Source organism: Triticum aestivum, chromosome 7D (assembly GCF_018294505.1).
Source record: "Triticum aestivum cultivar Chinese Spring chromosome 7D, IWGSC CS RefSeq v2.1, whole genome shotgun sequence".
NCBI lineage: Eukaryota > Viridiplantae > Streptophyta > Magnoliopsida > Poales > Poaceae > Triticum > Triticum aestivum.
The window spans coordinates 19568610-19590885 of NC_057814.1; the positions used below are offsets into that span (position 1 = coordinate 19568610).

The following is a 22276-nucleotide window of genomic DNA, read 5'->3' on the forward strand; positions in this document are numbered from 1 at the left end:
TCTTTGTCACTGCTGCTGAGCTCTGTTACCTAATACAATTACTAGAAGGTGGGATAAAGAGCTTTTGCCACTTCAGTTAACCAAATGAGCATTGTTACTTTAGTCTTAGTCACTCCACTAACTTAGTCCTGGTTTCTATGTGATTGTCAATGGTGTCTAATGCAATATATATGAATCCGACAAGATTTCACTTGTTTCACATATGAAATTGTAGTTAAAACTAGTGCCCAGAAATTCAAGTTCGCTGGTAAAATTAAGTTCTGGAACTCGCACCCTCTATGTAGTCTGAGCAATTAGTCGAAGCTCAATAGGTGTGTCAAGAACATCCTAGGAGGAGGGGCCATTTATTGGTTATAGCCGATTGAGAGAGCTCTGTGAACCAAAAATTCTTAATACGATTTATGTGACCAAAAGATATCGATTAAACACAATCAGAACTGGACAAAATGATGTCTGTAATCTGTCAACAAATGTTTTACTTCCCTTTTTAGTAGCACATTTTACTGCATACGCATTGGTGAACTGAGGGGTGAGGGTTCTGAAGCACCAAAACCAACAAAATCAACTGACTGCTACACGAGTTCTTCCACAAGAACGCGAACTAATCAGAAAAGGGGAGGAATGAGGGAGACCTAATTAAGCAGGGGTAGAGCAGGAGTGAGCCGTGCAGACCTTGCGACGGGTACGGCGCGCAGCGACGGCGGCCGCGCTCTTCCGTTGCGGCGGCCATGGTCGCCGGCGCGCCGCTCCGAGCTGGTGGCGGCGGCCATTGTCATTGCCATCCATCAACCGACTCGTCTAGCGGAGTAGCCAATGGTAAGGTTGGGCCTTATGGAAGCTCGAGCCCATTTAGGACGGGGCTGTTCAAGTCAGTAGAGCCCAAGCAGCAAGCAGCCCATCAATGAAGCAGAGGAGGAGCCATTGGAGGGGAGGAGATGGATCGACGGCAATTCTTTTCCGTGTTTTTAATTCTTTTCCTTTGTCGTTGGCGAGGGTGCTCCCGTGTAGCGCCCTAGTCCACTTTTATGAGCCTTCTCCTCTCGCCACCATCGAAGGATGCCGTCAAGCAAAGCGTTCGCGGTTGACGACGGCGGCAGGACACAGTTTCCACATCAGTTCGCGATAACAACGATGAATTCAGCGGAGGCCTTCCGATCTCTGATTCACAGTAATGGTAGGACTTTCCTGGTCGACGTCCCCTACCGGCGGAGTGATGCATCTTACCAGTTCCTGGCTGGAGAGCATTTGCAGCCATGCGTGGCGGCGTCGATCCAACCGATGCGGCCCGCTTCCAAGGAGTTCTTGTGCACGATAGCTATATTTGTGACCGCATGCTGATTCGTCTCTACTGGGTTCATATATTGGAGGTTCCTAGCGGTGCACTCTAGTAATTGGTCATTCCCTACTTAGTGTAGTATGTGGAGTACTCGAGATATCCCGTGAAGGCGTATGTGACGGCCGCTCTGGAGACTCTACTTCCGCTTGATGTGGCTGTTTGATCCTTGTCTGTAGTGCCCTAGGTGAATGGATATTTTTTTTTGAAGATGCGAATGGATATAGTTGGTTCTACGTGGGCTGGTTAGATTCTTATCGTCATGAGACAGGAAGGTCATTGGCATGGATAGTAGGCATTCCTAGGTCATTTTTCTTTGCTGGTGAGTTACTGCCTATTGCAAAAAGAAAACTAATTTACCAGACTTCTTTTAACCCCCCCCCCCCCCCCCCCCCCACACACACACACATACATATACATGCTTCATCAAACCTTAACCCCTCTTTAAATATTTATATAAATTTTTGAGTGGATGGCTTTTTTGTCAGGGTTGGCAAGCAGCATTGCTGTTAGGGTTGCTCATATTTATATAAGTCACGACTCACAAGTGCTACAAATGGTGGCAACTACACTATATGTAGTTGAATTAAACGACTGCCACAGTTGGCATTATGCGATGTTTGTTGAAGAAATTATGATGTCCGGGCCACAAACATCATTTATCACTATCTGGCCTCGAATATATAACTAGTTTATTCCCATGCAGTAAGATCACATTTAGTTTCTAAGTGAGAATAGCATAGTGTGGAAAGTGAGTAACAATGAAGAGCAGAGTAAAGGCACAGACGGTCATGTATCATATCCGGCCTGGCGGGAATGGGATGTATTGGAAATTTGAGTCTGAGTCATTCTCCCAGACTTCGTTGGAAGAAAAAAATGATTAAGCTAGTAGCATAGTCTGTAGTCTCTAGAATGGGTCGTGTTGTCTACTGACCTCGAGCCCGATTAGTATCGTCCGGCTTGGTAAATGTAGCTAAGCAGCAAGCAGCCGATCCAACACATTTTTTTTGCAAAATAATATATACTAGTTTTGAAGCCGCAACAGATAAAGCAGAGCAGCCATCATCGGAGCGTGCCTCCGCCATGCACTGCTGGCTCACTCTACATGGTCCTTGTTGTCCCCCCCCCCCCCCACATTCTCACCTGAATCCGAGTTTCACCTCCTCCCCTTATCAATTCGTATATTCCCTGGTTGGTACTCAGTCCTGCGATTGGCCTCGTGGGAACGAGATTCAAATTTTGGTGCTAATTTCGTATTCTCTCTCGCCTTGTTGTAATTTTAAAACCCTAGAAGAGGTGAGACTAACAGTCTGATTGATTGATTAATTGATCGACTAGGTTTTGCAAGGGCTAGAACGCTAGCATGAGTAACTCTAGTTTGACTTGGTCAGATAGCCTCGATTAGAGTTTCTCATGCCCTGTACAATGATCTGCAGATCAATCGATGTATTTTCGTGTGCCCTGTGAAATTACTTAATTTGTGTCTCTAAGTTCAGGCTAATTCTTTTTATTCGTACTGTATTACTTCATTCGTGTAAGTTCAGGCTATGTTCAGCCATCACTGCAGCCTGAGGCTCACCAGTTAACTGTTGATTCCTCAAAAAGCCAACCTCTTATCTATACTTACTAGTACTTTATACTGCCAAGCAAAAGGATCGTTAGCATTCCTCTCCCTGTTTAATCTCATAGCACAATGATAAAGTTATCTTGTCCTGGCCATGGGGAAGCACCAAAACCCAATGGAACCAATTATTTTGTTTTTACGAGTTATATAAAAAAAATTGAATAGTTCCGTGGTTCCGGCATAATTGCCCTCATGTAGGATGGACGGGTGGCTAGGCAGGCTTGTTTAGGTTCGTGCCCAATATGGTCCCTTGTGTACTGATTTGCCTCTCGCTGCAGCTGGCTCTGCAACTGCAAAACTGCGGGATGTCTGCTCCATGGTGGTAACACTCGCACATCACTCAGTGTAGCTAGTTGTCTATACTATCGACCAATAATCAATTGACTTGATGATGATCGTGTTCATTTCAGACACGCAAGTACACGGGGGAATCCTTTTGGTGTCCTACTCACCTGTGTGAGTTTTACTCTTCTTGCACGATGCTTGCTGTAGTATCTTGGTATTAATATTGGTCAAATAAAATACTTGTCCACTCTTAAGAGCTCATGTTCAAACAAATCTAAAAGTTTTGGGCATCCAAGGTTCATGCAAATTTGCATGCTCATATGGACATCTGAGGAGTTCATGCCAAAAAAAAAAAATCCGGGTGCCCGAGAAACTTTGAGAAAGAATATATTGTTCAGAGCCGATTTTGTTTATTTTGGTAGGAGCTCCTCATATGTCCAAACACCACGAAATTTCGCAGGCTGCTAGCGCACATGAGCATCTTGGATGCCTAAAAATGCCAGAGTATCTTTCGGATGCTTTACTCTGTTATTTTAATTTACTGTTCACCTGGTGCAGACGATCAGGATTGTGTTCCTTTTACATAGCTGCTACTATAGTACACAACATGCTTAAGTACACCTCATGATGTTTAAGTTTACCGAATGTCTCTTGATGTGGATAAGTCTCTAACATCAAGGTAACTAAACGTCATATAGTGAAACAAACTCTTATTGGGAAAAATACAGTACTGTAGACACACTTCAGCAAACCATATTCCATATCTATGGAGTAGTTTGATTTCACAATGGATTTTTTTGTCATGGGTTGCTAGCAACTTTCCGCTTAGGGTTGCCCATATTTATATATGTTATGAGTGCTACAAATGTCGACAACTATGCTCTCACAATAAAATTAACAATTAGAACAGCTGGCATCAATGTTTGGTGCAGCAATTATGGTGTCCGGGCTGCACATAACATTGATCACTTTCTAACCTCCTATATATAACTTGGTTATTCTCTATGTAGTAGGATCACATTTAATTTGTAGAAGGAGAATGGCAGAGTGTGGGAGGAGAGTAATAATAAGGAGCATGGTAACTGGTACGGATGTCGAGAAAACACAATCCGAACAGGGAATGTGATGTATTGGAAATTTGAGTCGAGGAGAGTAACAATGAGTATGCAACAAGTGCTTGATGCCCCCAAGCCAGTCGTCTGCAACCAGGGGCTCAGTAGAGGAGCTGAACGCAGGTTGCTTAAGGTGCATGAACTCTTTGAGAAGGACGCGCGCATTGTGCCCATTGTGCTGATGGTTTCCTAGAGTGATGTTAAGCGTGATATAGGGAATGCAGATTAGGTATCGGGTCCCTTTTTCTGCCATGGCTGATAGTCAAACATATAAGACACATCGTGTCAGTAGAAGAATATGTATTGGACACAAGCCGGTGACTATAGGAGGCCGACAGAACAAGCACGCAGATGTACTTTAATTTACAGTTCCTGAATTCGGTGACTAATACTACCTTCATCCTGGTTTACTAGTCCCCCTCATAGTTTTGAAGCTACATTCAAATATGAATTCAACAATATAATTTTTGATAACACGCATTAATATTTTCAAATTTGGTTTAGTAGTGGGAGTTAGTTGAGACAGGAACATGTGGTGTGTGCCAGTTGGTTGGTGCTTGTCGTATTTCTACCGTTGAATAATAGGAATGGCCTTGGAGCCGTTTCCAAAATAATAAAAGTAGCATCCTTCCTCTTTGCCAAGAAAATCTGTGTCACTGCCTCTGAGCTCTATAACCTCTATTACCTAATAAATTTTCTAGATGGTGGGACAAAAAGCTTTTGCCACTCCCTATGTACCAAAATCACTTGTTTAGAATCAAAATATGTCTAGATACATCCATTTCTCCGACAAGTATTTCTGAACAGAGGGAGTACTTTATTGTTAACCAAAGGAGCAACAAGTTTTCGCTTCTCTTCACATGTGAATTGTAGTTGAAACTGGTGGCTAGAAATTCGAGTTCACTGGTAAATTAAAGTTGTGGAACACGCACAGTCACAACAATTAGTCGAAGCTCAATAGGTGTGCTAAGAACAGCCTAGGAGGAGGGGCCATTTATTGGTTATAGCCGATTGACAGAGCTCGCTGTGAACCAAGCCATCTTAATATGATTTTTGTGACCAAAAAATGTTGATTAAAGACAATCAGAACTGCAGAAAATGAGTTAGCAAACAAGCATGCCGCGTATGTCTGCAATCTGACAACTAATGTTTTACTTTCATTTCTGCCTTTCTGGTTAACTGAATCACCAAAACCAACAAAATGAACTGATTGCTAGACAAGTTTTTCCATATAATAAGAACTCCTAATAGGAAAACGGGGGAGACCTTTAAGCAGGGCTGGAGCAAGAGTGAGCCGTGCAGACCTTGCGACGGGTACGGCGCGCAGCGTCGACGCCCGCGCTCTTCGTTGCGGGTGCGGCGGCCATGGTCGCCGGCGCGCCGCTCCGAGCTGGTGGCCGCGGCCTTGTCATCGTCATCCATCCACTGACGCGTCCGACCAGAGTAGCGGAGTAAGCGATGGTACGATTGAGCCTTGTGGAAGCTCGAGCCAAATTAGGACGGGCCGTTGAAGCCAGTGGAGCCCAAGCAGCACGGAGCCCATACAAACTAATTTTTTTCCAGTAAAAATGTTTGGATGAAGCAGCGGAGGAGCAGAGAGAAGCCATTGGAGGAGAGGCGAAAGGGATCGCCGCCAGCCACCCACCGCGTCACCGCCACACCGCCATGGGCTCCCTCCACAAGGTACATTCTCTCCTGAACACTGGTTCCCCTTCGTCCATTCATCTATCCTCTGGTCGAGTGATCCTTGGCTCGAATCGTGTTGCTAGTGGTTGGTTCTGCGAAGAAGAAGCACGCGTCTCCCTCCACTGTGATTTTAACGCGTGGGGGTGTTCCAAAGGATCTGTGGATAATTCAGTTTACATTCGCATTCGCGTGTCCCCTGGAATTACTTGGTTGGACAGTTATTGCTTGACTAGAACCTCGCTAATCAAATACTGAATTCCTCAAGTAACAAGTGAGTTTTCTGTACTTTATTTGTACTGCCATGCAAGAGGAGCGTTAGTGTCCCTCTCCATGTTTAATCTCGTAGCCCAATGTTCCATGCATATTATTATCTTGCCCCGATCAAGCACCGGAAACCAGTGGCATAGAAATTTCTTGTTCTTGCAAGTTGTATAAATACTTTCGTGCTATTTCAGCCATATGGTGACCTCCCAGATTTGCGTTTCAGCTTGGATAGGAGATGAGTACTGAAGAGACGCGCACGGCAACGGCCGATTGCCTCGCGCCTTACGAGGGTAGAGACAGGAGGGGCGGATCCGGACGTCGGTCGATTGGAAGCGGCGCCCGCGATTGGGGTAAGCAGAGAAACTACTGCACTTACTCAAACTCTTCATCTTGCCTTCCTCTCGTCCTGCCGCTGGCTCCGCAAAACCGCAGGTGCTCTGCTCCGTGGCAGCAATGCTAGTGTGGGTACAGAGGAGTCTGTTTGGTGCTGTGCTTGCATGTCCTGAAACTCTCCGGTTCTGAATTTTGATCTTGGGTTTGATTTTCATCACTCATTTGCGTGATTTTCCTTTGACCGTCCCAGTCTGGATCTCCGTCAACTTCGCTGATGATGAAAGCCTGTCTCCAAAGAGTTCCATCTGACTATGAATTGGTTTTTATTGCAATTTTTTAATCTCTCTGTCTTTTGCATCAGCGTTACACACTTGCATATAAGTTATAATAGCGCTCTGTTTTTTGTATGTTTGCATACAAAAGGCTTCATATATTGAAAGGTAACACAAGGTTGTATGCTTTATGATGTCATACTCCATTACTACATTGCTGAAAGTATAGAAACATGCATACTTATTAAACTAGAAAAATAGAAGAACATGCTTCAGATTTATCCTACAATGGAGGAATATAATCCTTACTAGTCTGTGGAGCTAATTAAGGTAGTTCATGCTTCCATCGACACTGGATTCTCGATGTCCTCCTCCCTGACAGGCATCATCTGGGATCTGGTCCACCCACCCATGGAAAGAGCCCCATCGTAAGTAGAGGAAGAGTCGTAGCAAGAGATCAATCCCTATGCTGCACTACTACGTGATGCTGATGCTGCTTGTTTGGTGTACTCTACTTTGATCTTCTTCAACCTCACCACCACATCTCTTATCGTCATTCTCTGGTTAGGCATGCCGCTAGAGCAGAGCAAACCCAACTCGAATATCGGCACAAGAAATCCTTCAACAAGGTTGCAACTAGAAGAAGAGGAGCCTTGGAGTAGCTGGTTGTCAATGACACTCACAAGCTCTGCAGGAAATGCAGTGTGGACCCACTGCCTAAGAGTTAGTTCATGCCCAAACATAGCATCAATGGGTCTTTTCCTGGTGAATACTTCAAGGAGCATGATCCCGTAGCTGAACACGTCACTCTTTCGTGATGCCTTTCCAAAAGAGCCATACTCTGCACAAGAAACATGAAACAAATGAATAAAGATGAGATCATGTATCTTCACTAGTAAATAGTCAATGGTTTGATAGATTCTAGCTAAGTACCTGGTGCCATGTAACCAACTGTTCCAGGCATACTCGCACATATCATGGAGTTGTCATTGCCTAGAAGTAACCTTGCAATGCCGAAGTCTGCCACATGAGCAGTCATGTCCATATCGAACAACACATTGCTAGGTTTCAAGTCACAGTGCAGTATCACCTCATAGTGCTCGAAGTGTAGGTACTCCATTGCCATCGACACATCGAGCATGATGTTGATCCTTTCAAGAAACCCCAAGGGCAGTGTACTCTGAGACCGGTGTAGCAGCATCTCTAAACTGCCATTTGGCATGTATGGAAGCACAAGTGCTCTGAAGTCTAGGTTGGAACATGTATTGAGTATCTGTATCAGGTTGCGGTGTCGCGCCATGCGGAGCACACGACACTCAGTATCAAAGCTTCTCTTGGCCTGCTCCAGCTGCATGTCAAGCACTTTTATCGCAACCACCAAACCACTCACTTGTCCCTTGAAGACTTTCCCAAAGCTTCCACTTCCCAACAAATTGTCCTCACTGAAATTGTCTGTGGCCCGAATGAGCTCATGATAAGAGACTATCTGGTGGACTATGCCATCGGATGGATCACCATCAATTTTGACCTCACCCTCATGCTTATGTTTCTTTCTGATCCACAACCATAAGCAAATAGCAATACTGCCAGAAGCTACCATGGAAGCTGGGAGTAGAAATTTTAGCCAGTGTATATTATTTGAACGAGGTCTGTCAAGACATGGCAAAAATCCTAGGCGTGGAGCGCCGCACAGCCCAACATTCCCAATCAAAGATTTCAATGTGATGTTTGAGAAAACACCTCCCTCTGGTATTTGGCCTGCCAACCTATTGAATGAGAGGTTCATGGTAGTCAAGTCGGTTAAGCTTGCAAGGTATATTGGAATGGAACCAGAGAGGTTGTTGAAGGAGAGGTCTAAGGATGCTAAGCTAGTTAACTTTTGAAGTGAGTCTGGCATCGGGCCTCCGAACAAGTTGTGCGATAGATTTAGGTACATTAGCATCTTAAGTTGCCCCATTGATTCTGGGATGCTTGCTAGAAAGGAGTTAGAAGAAAGGTCCATTTGGTATATTTGTATTAACCCGGAAACATCTGCCGGCAGTGCACCAACAAGAAAGTTATATGAAAGATTTAGTTCAATAAGTTTACCAAGGCCGAATAGTCTTGCCGGTATTATAGAACTTAACTGATTCTTGGACAGGTCCGTTTTCTCTAACTTACTAAGATTACCCAAGCTTCTTGGTATAGAGCCAGAAAAATTATTTCTTTGGAGAAACAACCGTTGTAGATTCCAAAGCATGCCTATTTCTGTTGGGATAGTGCCGAACATGTCATTACTAGAGAGGTCAAGCCACACGAGATTTTTCAGTGTAGTGATGGATTCCGGGATTGGCTCAGTGAGTAGGTTGTTAGAAAGATCTAACCACTCAAGACCGCTTATGTTTGAAATTGTTGCCGGAAGTCCACCTACTAATTTGTTGTAAGCTGGAGTTAAAGTTACCAATCGTGAAGAGAGGTTTCCCAGTTGGTCAGAGAGGGCACCCGTGAAAGAGTTCACTCCTATGTTAATCAGTTGGACGTTTCTACAGTTACAAAGAGCTGAAAAAAGCTCCATAATACTTCCATCTAAATTGTTGTTTTGCAGGTGAAGCTCCTCTAAACTTGCAATGTTCCCAAGTGTTGAAGGTACTGAGCCTGATAATTTATTTTCTTCAAAAGCTAGGAGAGACAACATGGACAAATTCCCAAGAGAAGATTGAATTGTTCCGGTAAGTTGATTTGTTCCAAGATGCAGAAAGGAGAGTTTTTGCATTAATCCCAACTCTGGTGGGATGTGTCCTGTAAGGTTGCAGCCAGAGAGGTCTAGCATAGTAAGGCTAGTGAGATTGCTAAGAGCGGCTGGGATCAAGCCAACAAGGTTATTTCCACCCAGTGAAATACTTTCTAGGTGATGTAGTTCAACTAACCACAATGGCACAACATCCACAAAAGAATTGTCTGCCAAAGACAATCCTACTAAGTAATGAGACGATGCAAGCCCTGATGAAATTCGTCCCTGAAATTTATTTTCGGAGAGGTCAAGCACTTGCAACATTGGGAGGATAAAACTTTGGTTGTCTGGAATCGTACCAGTAAGGTTGTTGTTCGATAATATCATGAGGTCTAGCATGGACATGTTATATATGGCTTGTGGCACTAGGCCGGAGAACTGGTTGTGCTGCAGCTGCAAGTATGTAAGTTTGGATAGGGAGGCTATGCCATGTGGTATCGGACCTGACATGCTGTTTTTTCCAAAGTATATGAAGCTCAGGGAAGGCGTGTTATTGAATAAATAAGGTGGTATCTGCCCACTCAACTTATTAACTTCCAGAGAAATTGTCTCAAGTTTCTGCATACGAACAAACACCTCAGATGGGATTTGGCCCGTGAGTTGGTTAAAACTTAGACTAAGGAACTCGAGCCTTGTGAGGTTCCCTATGGCAGCAGGAATGACATCTGACAGGCTATTTTCATCAAGGCTAAGATATCGAAGCCGACATAGCTTGCCAAGCTCCGGAGGGATGGAACCCGTAAGGTTGGTGCCCCTGAGAGTAAGAACAGAGAGGAAAGAGAGATTACCAAAGTGGGGAGCAATAGGTCCAGAAAGAGGCGTGTCTACCAATGTTAGAGCCGTGACGCGCTGCCGCCGGCGGCTGCACGAGACACCTATCCAGTGGCAGAAGGACGTGCCGGTCCAGCTGCCGGCAAGGACACGACGAGGGTCGGCGAGCTGGGCTTTGAAAGCCAGCAGCGCAGAGAGGTCCGTGTCGCTGCCGTTGGATGGACTCGAACAGGAGGAAACAGAGATGGCAGAGAGTGCTAGGAGTAGGAGGACGATGATGTTGGGAATGCGGGCATATGACGGTGGAGCGGCCATGGCTCGACTTGGCTGTTCAGGTGTTTATCTTGTGAGATCAGGAGCGGGAGCACCTGGGAATTTATATGGGTTTCCCGTAGAATCTCGTCCCGTTTTGCGCCACAGGTGTAGCAATCGTTCCATCATAGTCGCCTGACAGTCTCTGCACGGCATGGACACACCCTAGAGCTACATGTCCGGCCTGACTCCGACCTGAGCTCAAGCCTTGACTAATCAAAGATAAGGGAGTGTGTTGAGCGTAGTGCAAAAGATGTACACTAGCTACGTATACCAAATCGGTGATGATAATAATATCTTTCTTCGGTGTGGTGGCATAGACTCCTCCATAAACATGGTCCCAACGCGGAACTTCTCCATTGCAAGATATTCACAAAGCTCGGCAAAATCACAGTATTACGAAAGCAATTATACTAGTAGTATATCACCAGATTCTATCGTGCCTGGATATTTAATATGGGTTTTCTGCAGTCACATTTCTCTCTTCTTTTTTTAACTGGACATTTCTCTGTTTGTTTGTCCGTCGCTGTCTTCTCTTCGGCGGTAGCTGCCTAACTCGCTTTACGGTCTCTGCATGGGACAGGGTGCTAGTGACTCAAATCAGTGACAGTATGCTGGCTCGTCTCAATCATGTAAGGACAACTTGTGGAAAAAGCTTGGAAAATGGACGCCACGACAAGATCGACTTGGAGACTTGAGTGGCCAGCGCTGTACAACTTGCAGCCTTTTTTCTCCCATAATGGTGTACAACTTGAAGCAATACAGTGTAGTGTTGAGTGTTGACATCGCTCGGCATGAGTGGTTATATTAGCTACTTCCTCCATCCCATAATTACATCTTTACATTACGGGACGGAGGGAGAGTATCTTACAATGCAGTGTTGATTGTTAAGTTTGGTCATGACTCATGAGCAGCTAGCTAGCTAACAGCCCATTATTCTTTACCGTTTCCCCTACCTGTGCGATGAAATGGTGGTCTCACCTCCCTCCCGCATCACACCTGGGATCATTGCCCGCTTCTCGTCACCGCTGCCATGACCCCTTATTCTTTACCACTCCATTTTCGCTTTGAAATGGAATGTATCCCTATCAAATGGAAAGTTAAATGAGAGCATGTTACATTTTTTCCTAGAATACAGATAGTATGTGTTATGTTATGCTCCAAATTCAAGTATAAAGAGGGAGGCTAACTTCTGACGAGCGAGCGGAGCGAGGCCCGTCGCCGGTAGGCTCTTGTAAGCCGCCGCACGGGATAAGTTGATCAGTTGTAAATCCCCGGCGTTTGTAACCTCCCCCGATATAGTGAAATTTGGCTGGCTGGCGCCCGTGGTTTCCCCCCCTTCGTGTTGGAGGGGTTTTCCACGTTAAAATCTCGTGTTCCTTGCTTGTTTTTGTTCTTCATCGAGTTCGATTGCGTGTCGTATCTCTAACAATATGTGTAACGAAGAAGTGTCAAAGAAACCGGGAACAAGGCCTTTCACCCATTCAACAAACACGCATGAGATTTTATTTTATTCTAAAATTTTTTTTAGCAAATTTATTTTATTGTATCAAGGAAGAACTTAAACTTTACTGATGCTGGAGGCCCGATGGAGCTCATCGAGTGTTATGTCACCGCTCACCCCCAAAAGAAGGCTCATGGGCGCAAGGTGCCACTGACGATTAACTTGAGCCCTCCATGCCTAGCTAGTGGATAAATCACTAATTATGGGGTACACTTTGCAAATGTTACTGGTGCTAACAAGTGGCATACTACATATGTGTCAATTGTCGCAATCTGGGAGTTTTTTCTTATTTTGTAAAAAAAATTCCAACATTTTATCTTTGAAACCATGCGTTCAAATCACAATCCGTTTTCAACGTTGGATTACTCGCGTCGAAATCTTCAAAACTGGATCCCATGTTAATAATTTTTAAAAACAAAAACCGGAAGAAAAAATGAAACACGGAAGCACGGTTGCGCTTTTCACTTTTTTTGAAAGATGTGGTCTATGTTTTTCCTTTTTGGGAAGCGCTTTTCGAGAAACACAAATGTGCTTCTCATAGAAGAATAGGATGTGCTTTTCCCTTTTTCAGGGAAGCACTCGGAAAAAACAGCTATGCTTCTTGTGGAAGTAAGGCTATGCTCTCACTTTTATGGGAAGGACATGTTGTGCTTTCTCTCGAAAGCACCGATGGCATAGCACAATCGTGTTTCTCAAAGAAGTCACAAAACAAAACAAAAATCAGTAAACCGGATCCTAGGAAAAACCAGGAAGAAGTCAAAAGGCTAAAAAAAACACAAAGAAAAAAAAACATGATCCGGCAGGGTACACCCATCGCGTGCGACATGGCGCACTGGAGCTCTTTCACGCCACGAGGTGCCAACAACCTGGCATACCTGCAACCAAGCACCTTTTGTCGAGAGGTGCATGACCACGCAAAATCCTTTTTTAAGGAAAAATCCTCTAGATTTTAAAGCCACGCCAGACACCCCTTTTGCCCAGGCATGAAACCGTGGATGCTAACCGCACTACTAGTCTCGTTTGCGAGATATATGCCGCGGTTGTCTCTACTGACCCAACATATACTAGTATGTGTCATGCATGATATGGTACCATATCAAATAATGTACTAGCATGCGTCATGCATGGCAATAAATAAAATCGCTATGATATCAAGTTATAATACTATGCACTATAAAGATAGTATTATACACTAGTATCATACTTTTCACTGTGACCAACAACTTATTAGAAACGCAAGACAGCCAATACGAAATGCTCGAAAAACGGCCGCGCTTAAAGGATGCCCTCAGCGTCGAGGAACATGTGCTAGGGTGTATGTGCGACTCGTTCAGATCATGACTTCAAACAAATATATAAAAAATTGAAGTATCCATGATTAGTACCAATGAATAGGATATAGCTTCTCTATCCTAGATTTCTATGGTATATGGAATTTATGGTTTCCTTTGGTGCAAATCCAATTATCTAAATTGGAAATAAGAAGCAATTCTCCCATTGGTAGCAACTGGTTATCCATTAAGCGGAGGAAATAGTAATAAAAAAATTGACTCTCAGCCATCGAAAGAACCAAACTAAGGTGTCTAGATGTTCTCGAATATGAGTATGGATTCAATTGTTACTCAAACATAAATAAAGGTGGATATTTACTCATTTTGATAGGGAACAAAAAATACATTCGATGAAATTATTTCTCTTTTTTCAATCAATTTTTTTGCAAGGTGCAAGCCGACTGCAGTCGCATCTGTGCATGTACTGTAATTTGCAGTTCCTGAGTTCGGTGACTAACATCAGCTCCAGCCCATCAACCATGATAGACCATCCGTGAATCCATCGAGATGTTTTCTAGCATCTGGACTCTGATAATAATTTTTGTGCAATCTCGGACTTGCTAACTAGCATTTTCAATCCACATGTGTCAACCAAGCCCAACCGAAGAGCAACACAAACTTATACCAGGGCTTGGACCCTCTCTGCCCAAAAGACAAGCCTGGTAGGAGGGGATACCCCCACCCTTATAAATCGTATTCTGCCTCCTACCACAAACGATTTGGGACTACACCCAACAAACATGGACACATCGGAAAAGTTCAGTGACCATAGATGGATTTCATTGTTCTAGCAATTGGAGCTATTCATGTCAATTAGTTTGATTGGTTTTTCGCATAGAAAATGCAAATTACAAACATGACACTTTAGATTGTTTTTATATCATGAATGACTTGTGCTAGAACTATTTAATGGTAAAATGTATAATGCACATTGAGAGTTATACTCTAGGTGCAATCTATTGGCATGCACAAGCATAAAACTGCACAGTCGTTGTTTTTAAAAGTGGTCAATGGCCTATTGGTATTAAACTTCTTACTAGAATAATATAAAGTATAACAAAGCATATGGAATCAAGTTTGTATATTAGTTATTTCGGAAATATATTGCAAAACATTGTAGTGCTTATTTCAGCATTCTTTTCCTTTAGTAAGTTTTGTTTGAAAGGGAGCATTGAAATGATGTGGTAACAATCTCGCATGTTTAAACTTCTGAATCTCTCTTGATGTACATAAGTCTTGGAAAAGGAGGTTATCCCCTGGCCTCTGCATCCGAAAGATGCATGCGGCCATGATATTAAGCAAGTGCAACAAAATACAAAGTCTGTAATCCGGAGTACAGCTCACGGAAGGAGAACAAATAAAAGAGGCTAAGCAAATAAATCAAAGCCACAACCGGCTGGATGAGACTACATTAAGGACCTATCCTATTATGCGACCGTCATCCAAACTGGTTGAAGATAGCCCGAGCTACCATCTCCCATCGGTTGCACCCAGTAGCCAAATGCCCCCTGGAGCCCATAGAAGTGAGTAACAACCACGTACGGATCCATGCCGTAGCTCTGAAAATAACCTGCAAGAAGTTTAGAAGATGTAATCTGTTAAAAATCATATCATTCCTAAAGTTCCAGATAGCCCAGATAAGTGCACATGTTCCAATCCAAATACTTGTCGCAATCTCTGGTTGTAACCCATTTAACCACGTCCCAAATAGTGCATCTATGCCATCTAGCGGCATGATGTTAAATGCAATATGAATAGATCGCTAAAGGACAATCAATAAATAAATGTTGGATTGTTTCGTCCTGAACGCAAAAACAACATCATGGACTCCTGACCTATCGTCGCTTTAGAAAGTTATCTTTGGTAAGAATCACCTGTTTGTGAACAAACCACATGAAAAAAATTATGCTTAAGGGAACCTTTACTTTCCAGATGTGAATCAATCTTGGGATTGGGCCAGAATTAATAAGATCTAACATCTAAGTACATAGATTTAACTGAGAACACTCCGTTCGTTGTCAGTTTCCACTTCACGTTGTCTGCTTGATCGGAGAGATGAACGATCATCAACCTCCGCACCAGTTGCAACCAAGAGTCCCATCTTTGCCCGACTAAAGCCCTCCTAAACAGTATATTCAAAGGTACCGACTGTAATACTGTTGCATTGTAATCCTGCTTATGTTGCACAATATTATACAAGGTGGGATATTGCAGGGCTAACGGCGTGTCCCCTAACCAAGTATCCTCCCAAAACCTGGTTGTCATTCCGTCTTCGACAACGAAACTCACCCTATGGAAGAAAGTCTCTTTCGTTCTCATGAGCCCCTTCCAAAATGGTGAATCATTAGGTCTTACACTAACCTGAGCCAGAGTTTTAGATTGTAAGTATTTATTCCGCAGAATCTGAGCCCACATGCCATCTGATTTCATAGATAACCTATAAAGCCATTTGCTCAACAGACATTTGTTTTTAATCTCGAGGTTCTCAATCCCAAGACCCCCTATTCTTTAGGTCAACATATTATATCCCATCTAGCCAAACGATATTTTGTCTTAACCTCATCTGATTGCCAAAAAAATCGAGATCGATAGAAGTCCAGTCTCTTTCGTACCCCTTTAGGTATTTCAAAGAAAGAGAGAACGAACATCGGCATACTAGTCAGTACTGAATTAATCAGCACAAGCCTTCCCCCGTATGACATAAGCTTACCCTTCCAGTAGCTTAGTTTTTTTCAACTCAATCTTCGATACATTTCCACTCTTTATTAGTTAATTTCCTGTGATGGGTTGGAATGCCTAAATAGCTGAAGGGCAACGATCCCAGTTCACAGCCAAACAATTGTATGTAGTTATCTTGTTCTTCCTTGGCCCACCCAAAGCAAAACATTTCACTCTTATGAAAGTTAATTTTCAACCCAGACAATTGTTCAAAAAGGCATAATACTAATTTCATATTCCTCGCTTTTGCCAGGTCATGCTCCATGAAAAGTATAGTGTCATCAGCATATTGTAGGATCGAAACACCCCCATCCACCAAATGGGGAACAAGAACACCTACTAGGCCTTTCTCCTTGGCCCGACCTATGAGCACTGTCAACATGTTTGCCACAATGTTGAACAGAATAGGAGACATTGGGTCACCCTGTCATAAGCCTTTATGCGTCTGGAAATAACGACCAATGTCATCATTCACCTTAATCCTGACAGTACCTTTTTGGACAAAAGAATCCACCTGATCCCTCCATGCCCCATTGAAACCCTTCATGCGCATGGCCTACTGCAAGAAAGGCCATTTGACCTTATCATATGCCTTCTCAAAATCCACTTGAAGATTACCCCATCTAGTTTCTTCGAATGAATTTCATGTAAAGTCTCATGTAAGACAACAACCCCTTCTAGGATATGTCTTCCAGGCATGAAAGCAGTCTGACTAGGATGCACCACTGAATGAGCAATCTGTGTCAATCTATTAGTGGCAACTTTCGTAAAAATCTTGAAACTTACATTCAGAAGGCATATTGGCCGAAATTGCTCTATTCGGACCGCTTCCTCTTTCTTTGGTAACAAAGTGATCATGCCAAAGTTGAGGTGGAACAGTTGCAAGTGACCATTAAAGAAGTCATGAAACATAGGCATAAGATCATCCTTCACCATATGCCAACATTTCTTATAAAACTCCACGGGAAACCCATCTGGACCCGGTGCTTTATTTGACTTCATTTGAGAGATTGCCTCAAAAACCTCTTTCCCAGTAAAAGGTGCAGACAGAATCGTATTCTCGTCTGACTGGAGCTGAGGTATATCCCCAACTGTTTGTTCATCTAGGGTCACCGCGTTCTGTTCCGGGGGCCCAAAGAGTTGCTTGTAGTAATTGGAAATATATAATTTGAGATTCTCATGACCATTCCCTCATCTTGCTCAAGCTGGATGATCTTCTTTTTCCTATATTTGCCATTTGCAATCATATGAAAAAACTGAGTGTTGTCATCCCCTTGGACTACCTTAAGAACCTTAGCACATAAATCCCACGTCATATCTTCTTCTCTAAGAAGAACCCGTGGTTTCAACTCGGCTTCAGACTTTACGACCTGTTCCGCCTCATCCAACAAATTCGTTTCCGCTCTCAAGTCGAGATCATGAATCAACTAGATAAGCCGCTCTTTTTCTTGTTTATAAACCCCGCTTTCATTTCTGGCCCAACCACTCAAAAATTGTCTGAGATGTCTTATTGTTTTCTGCCAGCGTTCCATACTGGATCTACCAACAACCGGCTTAGCCCACTCTCTTGCTATGATCTCTAGAAAATTTTCTCTCTCGAACCAGCTTAATTCGAAAGAGAAAGAATTTTTATTACCAACATGAGTTGCTTCACCCGAGTCCAGCAGCAAGGGTGTATGGTCTGAGATTGCCCTTTGCATGGCGCAGACCGAAACTAGTGGGTACTTCTGTTCCCATTCCACACTTGCCAGCACTCTGTCTAGCTTCTCATAAGTAGGAATGGGTAACGAATTTGCCCAGGTAAACTACCTACCTGTGAGTTCAATCTCACGGAGGTTGAGACTCTCAATAATCATATTAAACATGAGAGACCATCGCCCGTCAAAATTGCCATTTTTCTTCTCTTCTTTCCTCCTGATGATATTAACGTCTACTCCCACTAGAGTCGGTAACCTCTCATCCCCGCAAATTCTAACTAGATCCGCCAAGAAATCAGGCTTAAGTTTGGGTTGGGCAGCACCATATACCGCCACCAGAGTCCAACGGAATCCATCCAGCTTGGACCTCACCCGGAACTTAACCGCATAATCCCCACGCACTACATTTAACACTTCTAGAGTTTCACACTTTACCCCAAGAGAATCCCACCAGACCTTCCTCTAGGGGGTAAACAATGCCAGTCGAACGCTATTCCTCCAGTCAAAGATCCGAAGAATTGCGATGTAAGGTAAAATACACATGGCTCCCAAAAGACTGTAGACAGGGCCGGCCCTGAGTGGGGCGGATGGGGCGGCCGCCCCGGGTCCCAGAGTACAAAGGGCCCCCCGATTACTCTGCTCAACTATGTCTGGCTTACAGCCTGCTACTGTGTGTTCGGGCATATATTAAATGTATAAAATAACGATGGGCCCTAACCCAAGTAGTAGCACGAGAACGATCAATTGACGGAGATCACGTTTTGTCCAAGGATAGCGCTGGTTTGGTTTCCCAATCCTGAAAAACGTAACAGGCGGCTAGGTAGGAGGGCACCTTTTCATCTTTTCCTCTCCTCCAGATTGCGCTCTTGATTGATCGACAAATCGCCGCCACCTCAGAATCCTCTCCTAGGAACGGCGACGGGCGGCAGCGGCGGGAAGACCGAGGCTGGTTGCGGAACCTTATGGAGAGGTGGCACGACATAAGAAGCGGTGAAGGTATTCTGAATGGAGGGCGGAGCAAACTATGGTTCTACGGCCAGCAGGTATACGCATGTTCGATGCTTATCTACTTGATCTAGGGCGTTCTTCTCCACGGAATTACTGTATGACTGAGTTTTCTTAGAAAAGCCATTAGATAACACACAACTATTCTTTTTAAATCACTTTTTACCGCGGTGTTTAGTCTACATGCTGGATTTGGTTGCATTGCAGATTGTTGGGAACGAGAGTTTTGGCAATGCTTGACGATGTACTGATCGGTGCATAGCGCACGTATATATGGAGTACAAAGTGGGCCACAACCTCAACTATACAATGACTAGGATGTGGGCCAGGCTATACAATATACATGCACAAACCATATGTTCAACACCCCCCCCCGGTCGAAGCGTCGCCGGAGACGCAAAGACTGGACCTGAACTCCTCGAAAGAAGAAGTAGGCAGTCCTTTTGTCATAACATCGGTGAACTGCTGCGCCGTCGGGACGTGGAGGACTCGGAGGCGCCCAAGAGCCACCTGCTCACGAACAAAGTGCATGTCGAGCTCAATATGCTTCGTTCGACGATGGTGAACCGGGCTGGCGGAGAGGTACACGGCGGAGACGTTGTTGCAGTAGACGAGCGTGGCCTTGTGAACATCACAAAGCAACTCCTGGAGCAGCTGACGAAGCCAAGAGCATTCAACAACGGCGTTAGCCACTGCCCGATACTCTGCCTTGGCACTCGAGCGGGAGACGGTGGGTTGTCGCTTGGAGGACCAAGAGATCAGAGACGGCCCAAGGTAGACACAGTACCCCGAGGTGGAGCACCGTGTGTCCGGGCAGCCAGCCTAGCCCGCATCAGAGTAGGCGACGAGGTCGGTGGAGGCGGAGGCCGTCAGCGTAAGTCCCATGGACTGGGTGCCGCGTATGTAACGGAGGCTTCATCAGAGTCCAGTGAGAGTCGCGCGGAGCATGCATGTGAAGACAGATGTGCTGAACAGCATACTGCAAGTCGGGGCACGTCAGGGTCAGGTACTGCAAAGCACCGACAATGGAGCGATAGAAGGCCGCATCGGATGCGGGAGAACCCTCCAGAGCAGAAACCTTGGCCTTGGTGTCGACAGGCGTGGGAGCAGGCTTGCAGTTAAGCATGCCGGATCGATCGAGAAGCTCATGGGCATAGCGCTGCTGGTGCAGGAAGAACCCAGCTGGCCGTCGAACCACCTCAATGCCAAGGAAGTAGTGCAGGGGGCCCAAGTCCTTCAGGGCAAACTCATCGCGAAGACGAGCAGTAAGCCGCTGGAGGAGCGCGACATTGGATGCCGTCAGGATGATGTCGTCGACGTAGAGCAGCATGTAGGCCGTTTCAACTCCGTGATGGTACACGAAGAGGGACGCATCGGAGCGAGTTGATGTAAATCCGAGCGTCTGCAGGAATGCAGCGATGCGCTGGTACCAGGTCCGAGACGCCTGCTTCAACCCGTAAAGGGAACGTGAGAGCAAGCACACATGATCTAGATGCGCGACATCGACGAAGCCGGTGGGCTGCTCACAGAACACCTGCTCAGCGAGGTGGCCGTGCAAGAAGGCGTTGGAAACGTCCAACTGATGCACAGACCAAGCTCAGGAGACGGCTGGCTAAAGCACGGTCCGGATCGTGCCCGGTTTAACAACCGGGGCAAAAGTGTCGGTGAAGTCCACGCCCGCATGTTGCCGAAAGCCCCGAACCACCCAGCGAGCTTTATCACGCTCGAGAGTGCCATCCGGACGAGTCTTGTGCCGAAAGACCCACTTGCCCGTGATGATGTTGGCACGAGGTGGCCGAGGGACAAGCTGCCAGGTACGGTTCCGCTGGAGCGCGTCAAATTCTTCCTGCATTGCAGCGAGCCAATGAGGATCCCGAAGGGCGGCTCGAACTGACGATGGGAGAGGGGACGGCTCACAGACGGAAGCAGCGAGAAGGTACTCGTCGCTGGTATATCGTGTGCTCGAGCGGAAAGTGCCAGCCCGAGAGCGAGTCATCGGGCGGGGCAGCGGGTCGGGGTGGCGACGGGCGATGACGAAGAAGAGCCCGCCACCTCCGAGGCCGCGGGCGAGGCCGCGGGGGATGCCGAGGAGGGTGCAGGGGACGCGGGAGGCGTCACGGCGCCGGGGAGGCTGACGGTGGCGCGGCCGTCGGGGAGGCCGACGGCGTGGTCGGGGCCGGGGACACCAAGGGCGTCGCGGGCGCCGGGAGGGGGGTGCAGCCCCTAAGGCAGCCAGCCGGGGAGAAACTCGACCCGTGGCGCGGGGGTGCACCCTCAAAGCCGGGAGGCGGCCCAAGAGAAGCACGCGAGCGGCCGTCACCGAGAGCGGGTAAAGCCGCATCATCCGAAGGTACCTGCTGAAATGGAAAAACCATCTCATCAAAGTAAACGTGTCGGGAAGTTATCACCCGATGTGAGATAGGATCATAGCAGAGGTAGCCTTTGGTGTTGGGGGGATAGCCGAGAAAGATGCATGCCACGGACCGATGTGCGAGCTTATGAGGAGTAGTGGAAGCGATGCTGGGGTAGCACAGGCAACCGAAGATGCGGAGCTCAGCATAGGAGGGTGGCGTGCCGAACAATGTTGATGAGTAGTGATGCGGTGGCAAGCGTGTCGGGCCAAAAATGTGGTGGAACGTTGGCGTGAAAGAGGAGGGTGCAGACGCAGTCATTAAGAGTGCGAAGCACAGCGCTCAGCGCGGCCATTTTGTTGTGAAGTGTATGGGCAAGTGAGACGAAAAATCGTGCCGTGTGTGGCGAGAAGGTTGCGGATCGCAAGGTTATCAAACTCCTTCCCGTTGTCTGTTTGCAACGCATGAATGGGACGTCCAAACTGCGTGGAGACATAGGAGTAGAACGCGGTGAGAGTGGCAACAGAATCCGACTTTCGCCGCAACGGGAAGGTCCACACATAGTGCGAAAAATCATCAAGAATGACAAGATAATAGAGATAGCCCGTGTTACTTGCAACAGGAGAGGTCCAAACATCACTTATGAATTAACTCAAACGGGTATGGTGCAACATGCGAGGAAGTGCTAAAAGGAAGACGAACATGTTTGCCGAGACGGCAAGCATGGCAAGTGTGATCGTCGATCTTATTACACGTGAATGAAAAACTCCGAAGAATATGACGAAGGGTGGCGGTGTTGGGATGACCGAGACGAGCGTGCCAAAGGTCCACTCCGGCGGAAAGCGCCATGGGTGTAGCGACGGAGGAGGTGGATGAGTGGACCGGGTAGAGCTCGTCGGGGCTTTCAC

General features: G+C 45.8%; 1 pseudogene; it reads right to left on the minus strand.

The window, feature by feature from the left end:
- Window positions 1–7127: 7127 nt before the first annotated feature.
- On the minus strand, window positions 7128–10780 carry LOC123170043 (receptor kinase-like protein Xa21; annotated as a pseudogene).
- Between the last annotated feature and the right edge of the window lie 11496 nt (window positions 10781–22276).